Here is a 17,832-nt window from a genome sequence, read left to right on the forward strand (position 1 = left end):
AAACACCATTCCCTCTGCTAGTTGTTCGTAGCCTCCTTTCTTTAAGTTATGTTCCAGTTTATTTCTCTATTTACACTTACTTCTCAGTTTTCATTCACTGAAACCCATTTCCCTCACAATTTCATTTTTCTCCCCTAATGGCTTCACCCATAAATGCTACACTTCCTTGAATTATGTCACTATTGGGTGTCACATTGTGTAGAGTGTAATACATGTGATGTTGCATAACCTTGACAGGTTGGCCCATCCCTTTGACAAATGCTTCTTATTGTATCTGGAAAGCAGGATTGCCTCCACCTTCTGCAGGACTAGGCTCAAGTTTTGCTAAAGAAAGAGGTGCCTGGACTTTAACACATGCTGACAAACTTGTCTGAAGAAGGGTCTTAGAACTCAAACATTAGCTCAGTTTCTCGCTCCAAGAATGCTGATTGACCCCTAAGTATTCCCAGCACTTCCCGTTTTGATTGCTGATAATCTGCGCTGTGGTATCTTGCAGGGTCAAGAAAGTTACCCCAGTGGCAACCATTACATTGAAGAAAAAAACTGGTAAAAATAGATGGGAGAGATATGTACAATATTCAGAAATATCAAAATTCTATGAATAATAAACCTTTGATAAAAACCTTGGTTTTAATTCCCTCGCCATTCAGTAAAATTGGGTGGCCTGTGCGATGTGCGTAGGTGTTTTGACTCCAGGTGTGGTATTTTGTCCCGACCGGTAGATGGCAGCCAATTACATTTTACTCAAACAAATACTTTCTTTTCCCCAGTAGTTGGAGTCAAACCGAAAGAAGGGGGGGGGGGGGGGAAACGATTTGAGAGTGGGGAGCTGGGTGGAGAGAGGTGAGTGAGTGAGTGGCTCTGGTTTAGGAGTTCTGCTGTTCTCAATGTTTGCCTGTGGTTGAGGTCTCACTCACCCCTGCAGCCCCTCTCATAGCTTTCCATGAAAACCGTTTTCACTCCGGTCTCTGGGGAGACGTGGCTCTGATAGTATGGGAACGACTGGAGCTCTCCCCACCCCCAACGCGTCACCATCTGTCAAAGGGAAGCAAAAGGAGCACAAAGAGTTGGGCGCGATCTACGCTGTCAGCTCTGCTCAGTCACACTCCAGAGCCACGCAAGGTAAGCACTCTCAATTGGTTCGGGTAGTGCTCCAGGAGTAGCTCCCCTTTACACCCGAGCTGTCCTGGGGTGTGAAGAGTTGCTTCTTAATTTGGTGAAATTAGATCGAGTAACAGCTGCTTCACCCCACAGTTTGAATATTAAAGAAAAGGTTGGCTTGGACAGTGAGCGGCATGATCTAAGTGATATTCCTCACTCAACACGTTTAAGGTGGATCTGCGGATTATTTTTAACCTCTCCACTGATAACAAACGGTAGAAGATTCATACTTCTAGCAGTGCAGTGATGGTAGGTTATTGGGGACAACAACATATTTGCAATCCTTTCGAAGGTGCTTCTTTGTTAAATAATGCATTACATTGGCGGTTTGTTAAGCGCTACAATGTGTTAATTGTTATACTTCTGTTGTAAAAACTAAATAATTGGAATAATATGATTATAATAATGTGTTTATGATTCTTTTATTGGATGCTTTCTGTATGGCAACATTTATATACAGAATTTTATCGGGATAAAGTGCTTATTATAATAATGCCTTTATGTATTATTATTAATTGTTAATACTTTTTTGACCTCATCAGTATTTAAAACAAACTCCGTACCTGCCAACAAAAGGCAATGAGTATAGCAGGTGATGTAACTTTACAGAGACCATTTGCGGACATACAAGTCATTGTATAAACACAAACAGGAAATGCCAGGAACAATTTGGGTCACTGAACATGGGGAGGTTAATTGATCATTGTAAATTTGCCCACTGATTGGGTTAGGGTTCATTGGGGTGCCGTTGCTGGGGCAGCATGGCTTGAAGGGCCGCACTGTATCGCTAAATAAATAAAATAATTATTCATATCCCGAGAATGTAAAACTTTATACATAAAGAACAAGCAGCAAGTGAACTTAATGAAATAAAAGTTTACCTGTGGGAAAATGCAGAGGAAATACTATTGAAGAATCAAACTAGGTCACGGTAATTGTGTCAATTCCCCCGCTAGGAATGATGAACATACCAAAATACCCATGCCATGTAGGCAACTAAAACAATGCAACATTAGCTTTAGCTGACTCACAGCAGAGATTGCGTCCCAAATTTTCAGCAGAAGAAAGCAAAATAAACAATCTGCTGGTTTTATTTGTATTGTTGGATAAACATGCTTTTTAAAGAAAGGAAGGATTCTGCTATTACAGACCTGTTCACAATCTCAGAACAGCTCAGAAGAAATGAAAGCAGATTGAAGGCAACAATTTGAAGATGAGAGCTGTAACCGGGGAAAGGTGACAGGCACGTTGATCATAGCAAAGTTCCCAAAGCAGCAGATAATGTTTTAGTTGATATTGACTGAGATTTGAGTTTCAGCCAGAGCAGTGGAGCAGGGTTACCCTGATCTTCAAACAATGTTATTGCAAACCCTTACTTGCACCTTTTCCAAACTACTGCACTGGAAAAATAACCTGAAGTGAAAGAGTACATAATATAAATATATATATGGGTAATCATCAGCAGTGCTTATAATGACAAAGACATAATTTATTAAATGTTGTTATGTATGAATAGGTGGAGAGCACATTCTGGCAAATAATTATACCAAAGAGGAGATATTGATCGGGACAATACAAAGCTTGGGCAAAGAAACAAGTTCTAAGGTGAACTTACATGGTTGAAAGCACAGCTATCCAGACTAATCTAATTTCCACCTCCTGCTCTACAGACTTGTATGTTCTCACACTTGAGGCACCTTTCCAATATCTTTTTAAATGTAATGAAAATTTCTGCCATCTTTTCAGGCCTTCACAACCTCTGAATGAGAAATCCCCATTCTCTCTCTAATTCTTTGAACAATATCTCCTGCTTATTGACATCTTTGATAGTGGAAATAGAGTTATCATCATCTTATACACCTTACTTAGATTTCCATTCTGCCAACTGTATTCCAAAAAAAAGCTTCAACTTATCCTGTCTTTTTCTATGGCTAAAATCTCCATCCTTTGCAATGTCCTCCATATGATCTGGTAGCTTCTCCTGTTGCTGTCACTTTTGACCTGTAGCTTAGTAAACTGTGGTATTCATATTTTGATAGTTATAGACCTCTTAGTAAGGTCACATAGTGCAGGCTTGTTAAAAATATTGACGTTCAATAAACTGGCAAAAATTGACTTAGTAGCAGGATGTGATGGATAATGATTGGCAGGTACTTTTTGCTACATGTTACTTTATGCATGTTGAATTACTATCTATAGGATACATTAATGCTTTAGATTTTAATGTAGGAGGCAATGTAAGAAGCTTGCAGATGTTATAACAATTAGCCATATGATTGACACAGAGGACAATGAATAGGAAAGGCTCAGAGGACGCTTTATCAACTGGAATAAACACATTGGCCTAAATGGCCTCTTTCTGTGTCACAAATGTTCTATCATTGCATTAATCTATACAGTTCTAGCATACTCTCCCTTTGCATTCTCACCTCAGCTAGAAAAGAAATTATGTCATTCGACTTCTTAAATGACCTACATGTTTTGCTATTTTTAAGGGTCTATGGATGTCTGCTCCTGGGTTCCACTTTAAAAAAAATCTCCTCAGTGTCTTATCATATCCCATTCCTTGTTTGCCTTGCTTAATGCATTGCCGCAGACTTTTCTGGATTGAATTCTGCCATCTTCTGTGATGGATATTCACTGTCTAGGACTGAGAGGAGGGATGAGGGGCTTTCTACCAATCTCAATCTTCTAACACAGCAGCTGACACTCCTAGAGATCAAATTGTTGTTTTTGAGTAGGCTAAACGCACGACTAATATTCTTTGTTCAGCTTGTTGTCGTAACTAGGAGCCAGTCTTCAGTTCTTAATGTGAATGACAAGCCATAGTTAGTCTGAAGATAAAAGGACAGCTTTGCAAACAAGCATCACTGTCGATAGAACACAGACTGCTGGTCTACTGCACTGGGCTAACTGCTCAAAAGATGCAATGGGTTATTATAATTGTCCTGCATCAGACCAGATGGCTAAGTTATATAGCTCAAGGAAACTTGAAGACCAGAATGATGCTATCTCTTAGCACATCAAATAGCTGATCTATCAGTTCTTGGGAAATTTGTGTACTGGAGAATCAGCATTCACTGCATTAATTATGTGTGTTGTGATCTATGTCACCAGAAGCTTTTAGACCGTCTTTGTGAAATGGTATCTGAAAAACTTATCATGTGTGTGAAGTTACCCAAGTTGCAAAAAAAATCAGTATAAATGTAAGAGATCTTGTTAGGAATGGTCAAGGGACAATAAGAAGGGGTGAACTGGGAGTGTATCCTTTGCATTCGATTTCTGCAACAGACGATTTATTCCTCTGCAATTCGTTGGAATGTCTTTTTTAACTTATGTGAAGTGTACCTATGTTTTAGAAAGCATTTGTAGTTTGGAAATATTTTAAAAGACAGAAGACCTCTGTGAGTTTTAAATGATTTTTAAATAATTTTATCTAACTTTAAATGTGTAATAGTAAAAATAAATGAACTGCGTTTAAACTACTTTGTTAGCTGGAAGTATCTCTTCCTTTGGGTGGGGGGTGGGGGGGTTGATTCCACTGCTCAGCTACTGGGTATTGGCAGATAAACTCAAAATGGAGGATAAACAGGGAAGTGACCCAGCCTTTGAGGAGTAGGTGGCTACAGTATGACCTCCCTATAGTGAGGGTGCCTGCAGCTATCTATGTCAATAGGACTTAAGGCATCCACTTAAGTTCAAAACTTTGTGGACAGCAAACTCAAACAACATCGCACCTCTGCCCAATTGATGAATCCACTGATATCTTCAGTCAGTTTTCTTCTTTGCTGTTAACTATGCAACTGATTTTGGTATAACTGTAAACTTTTTCATCAGGTTATTTATATTTATGTCAAAATTATTGATATAAACCTCAGAGTACTGGACACTGTTGGGAAAAGTGTGATTATGAAAGCAGAAAAGATTAGGCATTGAGATATGGACATGAAACCAACCCAGCAATTAACAGATTAAGAAGATTCACATTCCATTGTTCTATGAACTCTTTTATTGAAGGCAATTATACAGATCTTTTAGTTACTTCCATATAAGTATTCTCATGTTTTTGACTAATGTTTGTGGCCTACCATTAACAGGGACCAGGTTTTAATTTGGCAATGCCTATGTGTGATCTATTTTAACTTCGAGTGGCCTTTGTACATAACATATACTTGCGATTCGTAACAAATGGAGATAAGATTGCGCTTCATGGACCAACCTTCCCTTATTCATTACCTGATCTTCAACTTCCCCTCCCTTCTGCACCCTCACCAAGACCTTCTCACATTTTGTCTCATACAACGGTTTCCCCTGGGTGCTCTGGTTTTCTCTCACACTCCAAAGACATACAGGTTAGGATTAGTAAATTGTGGGCGAATTATGTATGGTGACACTTATGGTGTGCCTCAACAAATCCTTGGGTTGTGGAAGTCGTTGACTCAAGCTATGCATTTCACAGTATGTTTCAATGTACAAGGGTCAAATAATCTTTATGCAACACACTCAGAATACTGGAGGAACTCAGCAGGCCAGGCAGCATCAATAGAAAAGAGTAAAGTTGATGTTTTGGGCTGAGACCCTTCAACAGGAGTACAGCCAACGTTTCAGGCCGAGACCCTTCAGCAAGACTGATCCTGCTGAAGAGACTCAGCCTGAAACGTCGACTGTACTCTTTTCCAAATTTGCTGTCTGGTCTGCTGAGTTCCACCAGTATTTTTTGTGTGTTGCTTGGATTTCCAGCATCTACAGATTTTCTCTGGTTTGTGATCAAATAATCTTTATCTTTCTTTTCTTTTTGGAGTTTTCAAACAGCTAATTAAGGGGATAAGTGAAGATAGAACAGTGGATGTTATCTATTTGGACTTGAGCAAGGCTGATCTGGAAGGTCAGGGAGAGCAAAGGGGATTCAGAGTTGTCTCGATGATTGGAAGAAGAGGGTGATGCTAGTAGCACAAACACAAGATGATTTGCAGATGCTGGAAATCCAAAGCAACAGAAATAATATGCTGGAAGAACTCAGCAGGCCTGGCAGCATCTATGAAAAAGAGTAAACAGTCGATGTTTCAGGCCGAGATTTTTCACCAGTTCACATGAAGGTTCTTGGTCCAAGAAATCAACTGTTTAGTCTTTTCCAAAGATGCTGCCTGGCCTGCTGAGTGCCTCCTGCCTTTTGTGTGTGCTGAAGTTTGAAGGCTGATTCTCTGCCTCAAGACCTGTGACCAGTGGGGTGTCCTGCGGTCAATAGACAATAGACAATAGACCGTAGGTGCAGGAGTAGGCCATTCGGCCCTTCTAGCCAGCACCACCATTCACTGTGATCATGGCTGATCATACACAATCAGTACCCGTTCCTGCCCTCTCCCCATATCCCTCGACCCCGCTATCTATAAGAGCTCTATCTAACTCTCTCTTGAATGCATCCAGAGACTTAGCCTCCACTGCCTTCTGGGGCAGAGCATTCCACATATCCACCACTCTATGGGTGAAAAAGTTTTTCCGCATCTCTGTTCTAAATGGCCTACCCCTTATTCTTAAACTGTGGCTTCTACTTCTGGACTCACCCATCAGCGGGAACATGCTTCCTGCCTCCAGCGTGTCCAATCCCTTAATAATCTTATATGTTTCAATCAAATCCCCTCTCATCCTTCTAAATTCCAGTGTATACAAGCCCAGTCGCTCCAATCTTTCTACTTATGACAGTCCCGCCATTCCGGGAATTAACCTTGTGAACTTACGCTGCACTCCCTCAATAGCAAGAATGTCCTTCCTCAAATTTGGAGACCAAAACTGCACACAATACTCCAGGTGGGGTCTCACCAGGGCCCTGTACAGCTGCAGAAGGACCTCTTTACTCCTATACTCAATTCCTCTTGTTATAAAGGCCAGCATGCCATTAGCTTTCTTCACTGCCTGCTGTACCTGCATGCTTACTTTCATTGACTGATGTACAAGAACACCTAGATCTCGTTGTACTTCCCCTTTTCCTAACTTAACTCCATTTAGATAGTAATCTGCCTTCCTGTTCTTGCCACCAAAGTGGATAACCTCACATTTATCCACATTAAACTGCATCTGCCATACATTTGCTCACTCACTCAACCTCTCCAAGTCACCCTGCATTCTCATAACATCCTCCTGACATTTCACACTGCCACCCAACTTTGTGTCATCAGCAAATTTGCTAATGTTACTTTTAATCCCTTCATCTAAATCATTAATGTATATTGTAAACAGCTGTGGTCCCAGCACCGAACCTTGCGGTACCCCACTGGTCACAGCCTGCCATTCCGAAAGGGACCTGTTAACCGCTACTCTTTGTTTCCTGTCAGCCAGCCAATTTTCAATCCATGTCAGTACTCTGCCCCCAATGCCATGTGCCCTAATTTTTCCCACTAATCTCCTATGTGGGACTTTATCAAAAGCTTTCTGGAAGTCCAGGTACACTACATCCACTGGCTCTCCCATGTCCATTTTCATAGTTACATAATTTCATAGTGTTGGGACCACTGTTACTCTTTATATAAGTGATTTGGATGTAAATGTACACGATACAATTTAGTGAGAGTGATGATACGAAACTGGGGGGTGGTATGTCTTGCTGATTGTGAAGCAGGTTAAAATAAACTGCTAAGAGATCTTGATCAGTTAGGAATATGGGCTGAGGAATGGTATGGTATATAGTGTTCAGCTTAAGGAAGTGTGAGGTGATGCATTTTAGACATTCAAACCAGGGTAGGATGTGTACAGTGAATGGCAGGGCACTGACAGGTCTAGTGGAATAGATGAACCTGGGAGTAAATGTGCAAAGGGTTGCTTCAAGAAGACAGGTGGTGAAGAAGATGTTAAACATGCTGGCTTTTATCAGTCAGGGCATTCAGTTTAGGAGCAGTGGAATTATGTTGCAGTTATATAAGTTATTGGTAAGGCTGCTTTTAGAATGTTGTTACAGTTTCAGTTGTCCTGTTATAGGAAAGATATTGTCAAGCTGGAGAGGGTGCAAAAGAGATTTATGAGGATGTTGCCTGCACTAGAGGCTCTGAGTTAAAGGGAGAGGTTGGCCGTACTATATCTTGATTTTGTGGTGCCTAGGCGAATGAGTTGACCTCATTAATCTTTTTAAAATCATGAGGGGATAAGGCGGATGGTCATAGGTTTTTCCCCTGGGTTGCGGAGTCCAAAACTAAAGGACACGGATACAAGATAAGAGGATAGTGGTTTAAAATAGGCCTGAGAGGTAGTTTCTTTTCATAGACAGCAGTGAGTAACTGGCGAGAGTTGCCAGAGGGAGTTGTTGACAGGTAGAGTTTCAACATTTAAGGGGCATTTGGATAGGTACATGGAGGGGAATGGCTTGGAGAGTTATGGGCTGAATGTGGGCAAATGGGACTAACAGAGAGGATGATATGGTTGGCCATTTGGGCCAAAGGGTCTGTTTCTGTGTTGTATTACTCTATAACTATCAACTTCCTCAACTGGGCCCAACCAAATTCTCTTCATCTGAAATTACATAAGCTTTAGAGAGCAGAACAGGCAATTCCTTTTATTACCTGTATGACCAGATAATATACTGTAAATACCAAATCTGTTGCTGTCATAGCAACACTTGTGAGTTTGGATAATGTTGTTTCCTATGAAGTAATGCTGCTTCCTTCTAGATTCAACAATCCAGAAAGAATTGAAGAACTTAATAAAAGAAATAATAATCCTGTATTTCACTGTCAACTTTCATTGTCAATTTCAAAAGTAGCTACATGATAAACACAGGCTATCCCAAGGTTATAAGCACCTGACTTATGAAGAATTACACATACAAATGAGTTCCTATGGTATTGTTAAATTCAATGGTACAATGTACATATATAGTCGGCCCTCCTTATCTGCGGATTCCGCATGCGCGGATTCAATGAACCGCGGATCGGGAAAACCCGGAAGTTCTCTCTCCAGCACTCGTTGTTGCTGTACAGACTATTTTTTCTTGTCATTATTTCCTAAACAATACAGTATAATAACTATTTACATAGCATTTACATTGTATTAGGTATTATAAGTAATCTAGAAATGACTTAAAAGTACATGCAGTCCCTAGGTTATGAATGAGTTTGTTCCATTCCTGAGTCTGTCTTTTAGTAAGATTTGAAGTCGGAACAGGTACATCCGGTATTATTTAACGTCAGTTAGTCAAACGTTTTTCTTAGTATATAGTACATATTTTCCCTTTCTATGCATATAAAACACTTAAGAAACATACATATTTCAGTAATTAAACCATTGCGTTGCTTAGTAATAATTGTAGCTTTCATCAGGGCAGTGCCTTTCACATGCTCCATTAAAATTGTTCTGATCGTTGACCGACTGTAGCCTAACGCTTTTTCAATGACTTATGGCGTTTCACCTCTTTCTGATTGCTTTATTATTTCCACCTTATTTTCAATGGTGATCATGATTATTTTTGTGAACACTGCAGATTCAGAGCTGCGTCGCCAGGTCCTAAAGACCACCGCACTGATACATGCTTCTTTCATTCTTTTTACAATATTTTTATTCAGAAGAAAAAAAAAGATTTACAGAGTGCAACACATAGATACATCTCAACATAACTTGTGTACATTCATATATTGTAATAAAATTGATCAAAATGTTATAGCATAACACATAAAGGTATACCACTCTGTAATCAAAAATTTAAAGATAGGTCATACATCATAAAAGAAATTTATATATATATATATATTAAAAAAAAGTCAACCCCCTACCAACTACCAAAGAAAAAAGCTGATGGATGACAATGGATAATTAAAAAAAACATATTCACTTAAGAAGAGAAGATAAAAATATACATAAAAGTCTGTGCACTGTTAAACTTTATAGATTGGAAAAGTAATTTAGGAAAGGTCCCCAAATATCATAAAAAGATTGTTTCGAATTTAAGACTGAGCAGCGGATCTTTTCTAAATTTAAATACGACATAATATCACGTAGCCATTGAAGATGTAGACTCCTTCCATTTAAGCAAGATTGCTCTCCTTGCTAAAAGAGAGGTAAAAACTAAAACCTGTAGGTTAGGAGTATTTAAAGTTATATCTTCATTTGCAATAATACCAAACAAGGCAGTAAGGGGATTTGGGTCAAATTGGACCCTAAAAAGTTGAGAGAAGGTATGAAATACTTCCCGCCAAAACTTTACAATTGTAGGGCAAAACCAAAACATATGAATTAAAGAGGCATCAGCAGAGTTGCATTTATTACAAAGTGGAGAAACATTCGGGTAAAAACTGGAGAGCTTCTGTTTTGAAGTGTAAGCTCTATGAACCACTTTAAATTGTAGAAGAGAATGACGAGCACAGAAAGATGATTTATTAACCCGTTTAAGAATTTTATTCCATCTATCATCAGAAATCTGACAATTTAGGTCATCCTCTCAAGCTTTTTTTATTTTATCTAAAAAGTCTTGTCTAGAATCAATCAACAAGTTATAGATACCGGTAATAGAACCATTAACAAAAGGTTTTAAATTTAAAAGATCATCCAGTAAATTTTTGTCAGGACCTATGGGAAAAGTAGCTAATTGGAAACGTAGAAAATCTCTAATTTGAAGGTATCTGTAAAAATGTGATTTTGGGAGTGCAAATTTATTTGCCAATTGGTCAAATGAAGCAAGAGATCCTGAGATAAACAGGTCCCAAAAACACTTAATACCTAATTCATCCCAATCTTTAAAGACTTTATCAGTCATGGAAGGAATAAAAAAAATAATTAAGGAGAATGGGAGATGATAATGAAAAATTCGCTAAACCAAAAAATTTTCTAAATTGAGACCAGATCCTTAAAGTTTGCTTAACAATTATGTTATCTGTTGTTTTATTTGCTGAAAAAGAAGAGTATGATCCAAGAAGAGAGACAATAGAGGAATTTTTTACAGAATTAACTTCTAAGGAGACCCATGATGGGCAATCTTTGCGATAAATATAATAGGACCAGAAAGTAATATTCCTTATATTGGCAGCCCAATAGTAAAACTTAAAATTGGGTAGGGCTAGTCCACCCATCTCTTTATTTCCTTGTAAGTAAACTTTACTTAAACGAGCTTGTTTATTATTCCAAATATAAGAGGTTAAAATTGAATCTAAAGAATCAAAGTACGTCTTAGGAATAAAAATAGGTAAGGCCTGAAAAAGATATAAAAATTTAGGAAGAATCTTCATTTTAATCAAATTAATTTGGCCAATTAGGGATAAAGAAAGAGGAAACCATTTAGAAAACGTCTTTTTCACATAATTCAATAAGGGGTTTAAGTTTTCTTTGAATAAATTCTTGAAGTTTTTAGTAATTGTTACACCTAAATATGCAAATTGACTTGTAACAACTTTGAACGGAAATTTGGCATTTGATGACATTAGGTCATTTAAAGGAAATAGCTCACTTTTATGTAGGTTCAGCTTATATCCTGCAAAAGAACTAAACTGGGAGATTAAAGAAAGAACCAAAGGTAAAGAAGTTTCAGTGTTAGAGATAAAAAGTAAAATATCATCAGTGTATAAATAAATTTTATGAGACATACCTTCCCTTAGTATACCAGAAATGTCCTTAGCTTCTCAAAGTGCTATTGCTAAGGGTTCTATAGCTAAAGCAAAAAGTAAAGGACTAAGAGGACATCCTTGTCTAGTTCCCCGCTGTAATTTAAAGGGCTTAGAAATTTGGGAGTTAGTAATAGATAGATAGATAGATACTTTATTCATCCCCATGGGGAAATTCAACATTTTTTCCAATGTCCCATACACTCATTGTAGCAAAACTAATTACATACAATACTTAACTCAGTAAAAATATGATATGCATCTAAAATCACCTTCTCAAAAAGCATTAATAATAGCTTTTAAAAAGTTCTTAAGTAGTTTACTTAAATACATTGAGTCCTAACCCTGGCATTTTAACATATCTTACTCCTGGCGGTTGAATTGTAAAGCCGAATGGCATTGGGGAGTATTGATCTCTTCATCCTGTCTGAGGAGCATTGCATCGATAGCAACCTGTCGCTGAAACTGCTTCTCTGTCTCTGGAAGGAGACAAGTAGATTAATTTAACCCAACAAATAAAATTAGGCCCAAAATTAAACTTTTCTAAGGTCTTAAAAAGATAATTCCACTCAATCCTATCAAAGGCTTTTTCTGCATCTAAGGATAATATACACTCTGATATTTTTTTGGATGGTGAATATATCACATTCAATAACCGACATATATTAACATGTGAGTAATTTTTAATAAGTCCTGTCTGGTCATGTGATATAATAGATGGTAGAATATTTTCAAGTCTTCGAGCTAAGATTTTGGCTAAAATTTTTGCATCAACATTTAATAAAGAAATCAGTCTGTATGAAGAACATTCAGCTGGATTTTTATTTTTTTTTGAATAAGAGAAATAAAAGCTTCATAAAAAGATTGAGGGAGTTTACCTGATTTAAAGGACTCTGATAAAACAGAGGATAAATAAGGTGTAAGTAACGTAGTGAAAGTTTTATAAAACTCCCCAGGAAAGCCATCAGGTCCTGGGGTCTTACCAGAATGTAAAGCACGTATAGCCTCAGCCACTTCTTCATTGGAAATAGGCTGATCTAACTGTGTTAGGCTATCAGCAGACAATGTGGGAATGTTGATATTACTGAAAAAAGCATTCGTATAGGTATCATCTGAAGAAGAGTCAGACTGATACAACTTAAGATAAAAGTCTTTAAATACGTTGTTAATTTCAGAATGGTCAGATGTCTTAGTTCCATTATCTTTAAAAATTTCTGTGATTTGACGATTAACTGTAAAAGATTTTAAGCGATTGGTTAATAAACTACCAGTTCTATCCCCGTGAATGTAAAATTGAGTTTTATCTCTCAACAGCTGTCGTTCAATTGGGTAAGTCAGCAGAAGATTATACTTGGATTGGATTTCAATACTCTTATTATATATACTTGGATCTAGAGATAGGGCATACTTTCGATCAAGATCTTTTAATACCGCTGCTAGGTCAGACCTTTCTTTGTCAGCTTTTTTCTTTATATAGGTAGAGTAAGAGATAAATTCTCCACGAATATATGCTTTAAAAGTATCCCAGACTATATTGCCAGCGGTATCTCCTTTAAAATTTTCTTTAAAGAAAAAAGTAATATGGTTTTCCAAAAACTTTAGAACATTTTTATCAGATAACAATGATAAGTTAAAATGCCAACTTCTATTTGGCACAGAGTAAACAGGTAATCTTAAAGCCAGAAGCACAGGTGCATGATCAGACAAAGCAATCTCCTTATAATCACAGGATCGAACCAGTGGAAGCAAGTTTCTATCTATAAAAAAATAATCAATCCGAGAGTACATATGATGAACCTGAGAGAAATATGAATATTCCTTTTCTTGGGGGTGTAAAAAATGCCACACGTCAAGAATACCACATTGAGATAAAAAAGATTTAAAAAGTAGGACTGATTTATTAGTGACAGGGGTTTTACTTGAAGAGTGGTCTAATATAGGGTCAAGCCAAAAATTAAAATCTCCACCCATCACTAAGGAATACCGATTCAAATCAGGCAGAAAAGAGAAAAGATGTTCAAAGAACAAGGAGTCACCTGTATTTGGAGCGTATACATTCGCAAATATGATTAGTTTATTCTCAAGACTACCCGAAACAATAACAAAGCACCCATTTGTATCAGAAATTACATTATGTTGAATAAAGGATAAATTCTGATCAAACAGGATAGAGACGCCTCTCGATCTAGATTGAGAGGGTGAGTGAAAATGTATACCCTTCCATCCTTTGAAAGAACGTGAAATATCATCTTTACGAATATAGGTTTCATGGAGAAAGATTATATGAGTTTTAAGTTACTGGATATAAGAGAAAATCTTATTTCGTTTAACAGGGTTATTTAGACCTTTCACATTAAAACTGAGTATATTAATAAAAGAATCCATCAAGTATCCTTTAGTAATGTATAAAAGGTAATCACAGACATGTAGATAGTGAATAAGTAAAACAGTAAAAACATCCAATCAGCTTTATAGAAGCACCCATTTCCCCCCTCCCTCCCCCCAAAGAGAGAAATCAGCCAAGGGAGGCTGGAGACTAATTCTAACGTTCCCAACCCAAAACTCCCGTGGCTCCAGAAAATATATATGTATAGCTGCGCTGAATAAACGATTGTAAATATATATATACAAAAAAAAATCAAAGTAAATAAGTTTGCTAATTACGATAAAAAAAACCATGGGAAAATATAAGTATTAGTCTCGGTAAAAAAGGAAAGACAGATAAGGAAAATCAAATATGGAAAATCAATAAGTAAAACAACAGATACTCGCGGGTGCAAAAAAAGAGTAAAGAAACAAATAGAAGATAATTAAAATGGGAAGCGGTTTAGATAGCTTCCTACATAACACTGAGAGAATATAACATATTGTTTAAAAAGAGCTGCGAAAAACAGCAAAAGAGAAAGTGGATGCAGTCTGCCTGCATATTTTGCATAGTTTGAGAGATAACAAGGTGCCAGTTACTTAGTCAACCAAATGATTAAAACTTCGTGAAACCAAGAAACTTTGTTATCAACAAAACGCCAATTACTTCATTGAACACCTGAAATTAAAACATTTAACATAAAACAACTCAAAGTTGAATTTAAGCATGGAGACTTTGTAAAAGTTTCTTAGCTTCCTCAGGCTTCGTAAACCAAGAAACCTTATTATCAGAAGTAGTAACCTTGAGTTTACACGGATCTCTGAGAGAAAGGCGACAGCCAAGCTTAAAAAGATCAGACATGACCTCTTTAAAAGCCTGTCTAGCTCTTAGAACTTCCGGTGGATAATCTTGAACGATCCGAAACTGTTGATCACGAAATTGTAATATACGTTTCTTCCTTGATTCACGAAGGATCTGTTCTTTAATCTGATAGTCATAAAAGCGAATTATAATAGAGCGAGGTTTGGCAGCGTCCCAATTAGGAGGGGTAACTCGGTGAACGCGCTCAAATTTTGGTAATTCCGATAATATATCAGGGAATAAATCTTTCAGCATTTGAGCACAAAAATCGATAGGTTGATTACCCTCCAGTTTTTCAGGAAGTCCAAGAATTCTTATATTGCACCTTCGGTTCCTGGTCTCCAGATCTGTAAGGTTCTTCAGTAACGCGTCGTATTTTTAAAGTTGTTCCTTAGAAATTCTCTTGAAACCTTCAATATCCTTCTGCAACACCGGCAGAGATTCTTCGTGTTGCTTAATATGAATTTCGTAGTCATTCACAGTCTGCTGTATACTTCCAAGTTTCCGATTAAGCGTTTTCAGTTCAGATTTAACCAGGTCGAAGGAATTCTGTAACAAATCAAACTTGGGTTCCAAGTCATCCAGCTTATCCAATTTTTCGAGTTTCTCTGACATTTGTTGGATCATTTCAGTCAAAGTCTCTAAAGTAGTCTCTCTTTTTGACGGCTTTCTACTCATGGTGTTCTCACTGAGATAGGTTTAAACAGCAAAGTATGCAAATAATTTCGGAGCACGTAGCTAGTGCAACCTACTTCATTACAGCCACCGGAAGTCTCCCGATACATGTAAAATAAAGTCCGGGGTTCCGCTGGGTCATAAAGACCACCGCTCTGAGACAGATTAAATAAGGGACTTGAGCATCAGTGATTTTTGATATCCACGGGGGGTCTCGGAACCAATCCCCCGCAGATAAGGAGGGTGGACTGTAAATGTTTGTTCCTACGAATAGCAGAAGTAGCTTCCTCTTTCTCTTCACTGTTAATAATTATTCTTTCTTAACAGCCTTCTGCGTTTTGATGCCACTTGTTATAGTGCTGTTGAGGAACATTACAATATTGAGTAATATTTGCATTTTCTGAGGTAGAGACAAAATTGACTTCAGAATATCTGTAAAAACAGAACCTGTTGATTACCTAGTGATGGTTTGAGTTCTGTTCTGAAATTTTAATTGGGTGTAGGAAGACTCCTTGGAATTAAAGTGGATCTTGAAAGTTGACTGCTAGCCATTAATAGGATGTTTAAAATTAAATAATTTGATCGTAGTGGTCTGACCCACTGAGGTCATCATTTATTCATGGGATATAGGTAGGACTGGCATTGTCAGTGTTTAATGCCCATTCCCAATGGACTTGAGCCAATTGGCCTGTTTATTCATTTCAGGAGGCAATTATTTGCCAGCCCCATTGCTGTAGACCTGGAGTTAGACATTGATCAATCTGAGTAGGGATGACATATTTCTTCCTTAACCCAGATGGGTTTTATAACAGTTTGGTAGTTTCATGAGTACTATTACTGATGCAAACTTCTTCATTCCAATAAAAAATAATATTTTTTTACACCTGAATATCCCAGCCACCATTCATGTTTGCTATCCTATCCTTGTTGTAATGTAATCAGTTCAGAGGGTTTTTTATCTTTACCTGTGAGGAGTTAAAAGTCAATAGTTCTTCTCAAAATCAAAAAATAAACCAGTACAAAAGAGACCCAAAAATCAAGTGCTGTGTAAAGCAGTAGATAATCTGCTGCCACACATTGCTTGATATGAGGTAGAATTTTCAATACTTACAGCTTCCTTTGTTTAAAGATGATGAGTGCATGTAGGGTAGGTTCCTGAAGGAACTTGGGCATAGAAAGTTCAGCAGAATATAGAATTAGAATTTTATTTCTTACATCCATCTCACAATATGAGGGAGTAAAAATCTTTATGTTGTGTCTCCGTCGCTAGGTACAAGCATTAAGGAAGGGAAATATGGGAGGACATTGCCCAAACACTAAAATTGTATACATAATTGTTTTGTATACATGTATGCACAGCCAAATATGCAATCAAATCAATGAGTATTGGTTAGCCTGATGGCCTGGTGAAAGAAGCTCTCTGGGATCCTGTTGGTCTTGGCCTTAATGCTGTAGTACTGTTTGCTAGACGGAAGCATCTGAAACAGTTTGTGGTCGAGTGGCTGGAGTCCCTGATGATCCTTTGGGCCTTTTTAACACACCTCCTGCTGTAAATGTCTTGAATAGGGGACTGTTCACATCCACAGATGTGCTGGGCTGTCCGCATAACTCTCTCCAATGCCTTGCAATTGAGGGTAGTTCAGTTCCCATACTAGGCGGTGACACAGCCAGTCAGGATGCTCTCAATGGTACCCCTATAAAAAGTCCTGAGGTTCTGGGGACTCATGACAAACTTCTTTGGTGAGATCCTGGGTGATGTGCATACCTAGGAACTTGTAACTACTTACCTTCTCAACTACAGTCCATATAATGTCAATAGGGGCAAGTCTATCTCAGTTCTTCCTGTAATCCATGATCAGCTCCTTCGTTTTTTTTGACATTGAGGGAGAGGTTGTTTTCTTGGCACCACTGTGTCACGATGTTGACTTCTCCTCTGCAGGCTGTCTCATCATTGATGGAAATAAGGCTTTTCAATGTCATGTCATCTGCAAATTTGACTAGCAGATTGGAGTTGTTCTCATATAGAGGATCATATAGACAAGCAAACTGTAACTTTAAGATACTCCTCTTTTTTTCCCCTTTCATGGTTACTCAAGCTAGTCATGGGAAGAGAAATAAATAAGTGAGGATATGTGGCAGCCCATCATAAATGGGAAATATAAGGATGGAGTTAAAGGGAAAGTGAAAATAAGAAAA

General features: G+C 37.8%; 1 protein-coding gene across 1 annotated transcript in view; it reads left to right on the plus strand.

Annotated features, from left to right (window-relative positions):
• The first annotated feature begins 825 nt into the window (after positions 1 to 825).
• The window catches only part of pxylp1 (2-phosphoxylose phosphatase 1), a 202,391-nt gene continuing 185,384 nt past the window's right edge, over positions 826 to 17,832 (plus strand). Inside the window, exon 1 of the mRNA XM_073040931.1 lies at positions 826 to 1,122. The gene's annotated coding sequence lies outside the window, so the exon portion shown is untranslated. The remainder of the gene's footprint in view (positions 1,123 to 17,832) is intronic.

The sequence above is a fragment of the Hemitrygon akajei genome, chromosome 3 (assembly GCF_048418815.1).
Source record: "Hemitrygon akajei chromosome 3, sHemAka1.3, whole genome shotgun sequence".
Classification (NCBI taxonomy): domain Eukaryota; kingdom Metazoa; phylum Chordata; class Chondrichthyes; order Myliobatiformes; family Dasyatidae; genus Hemitrygon; species Hemitrygon akajei.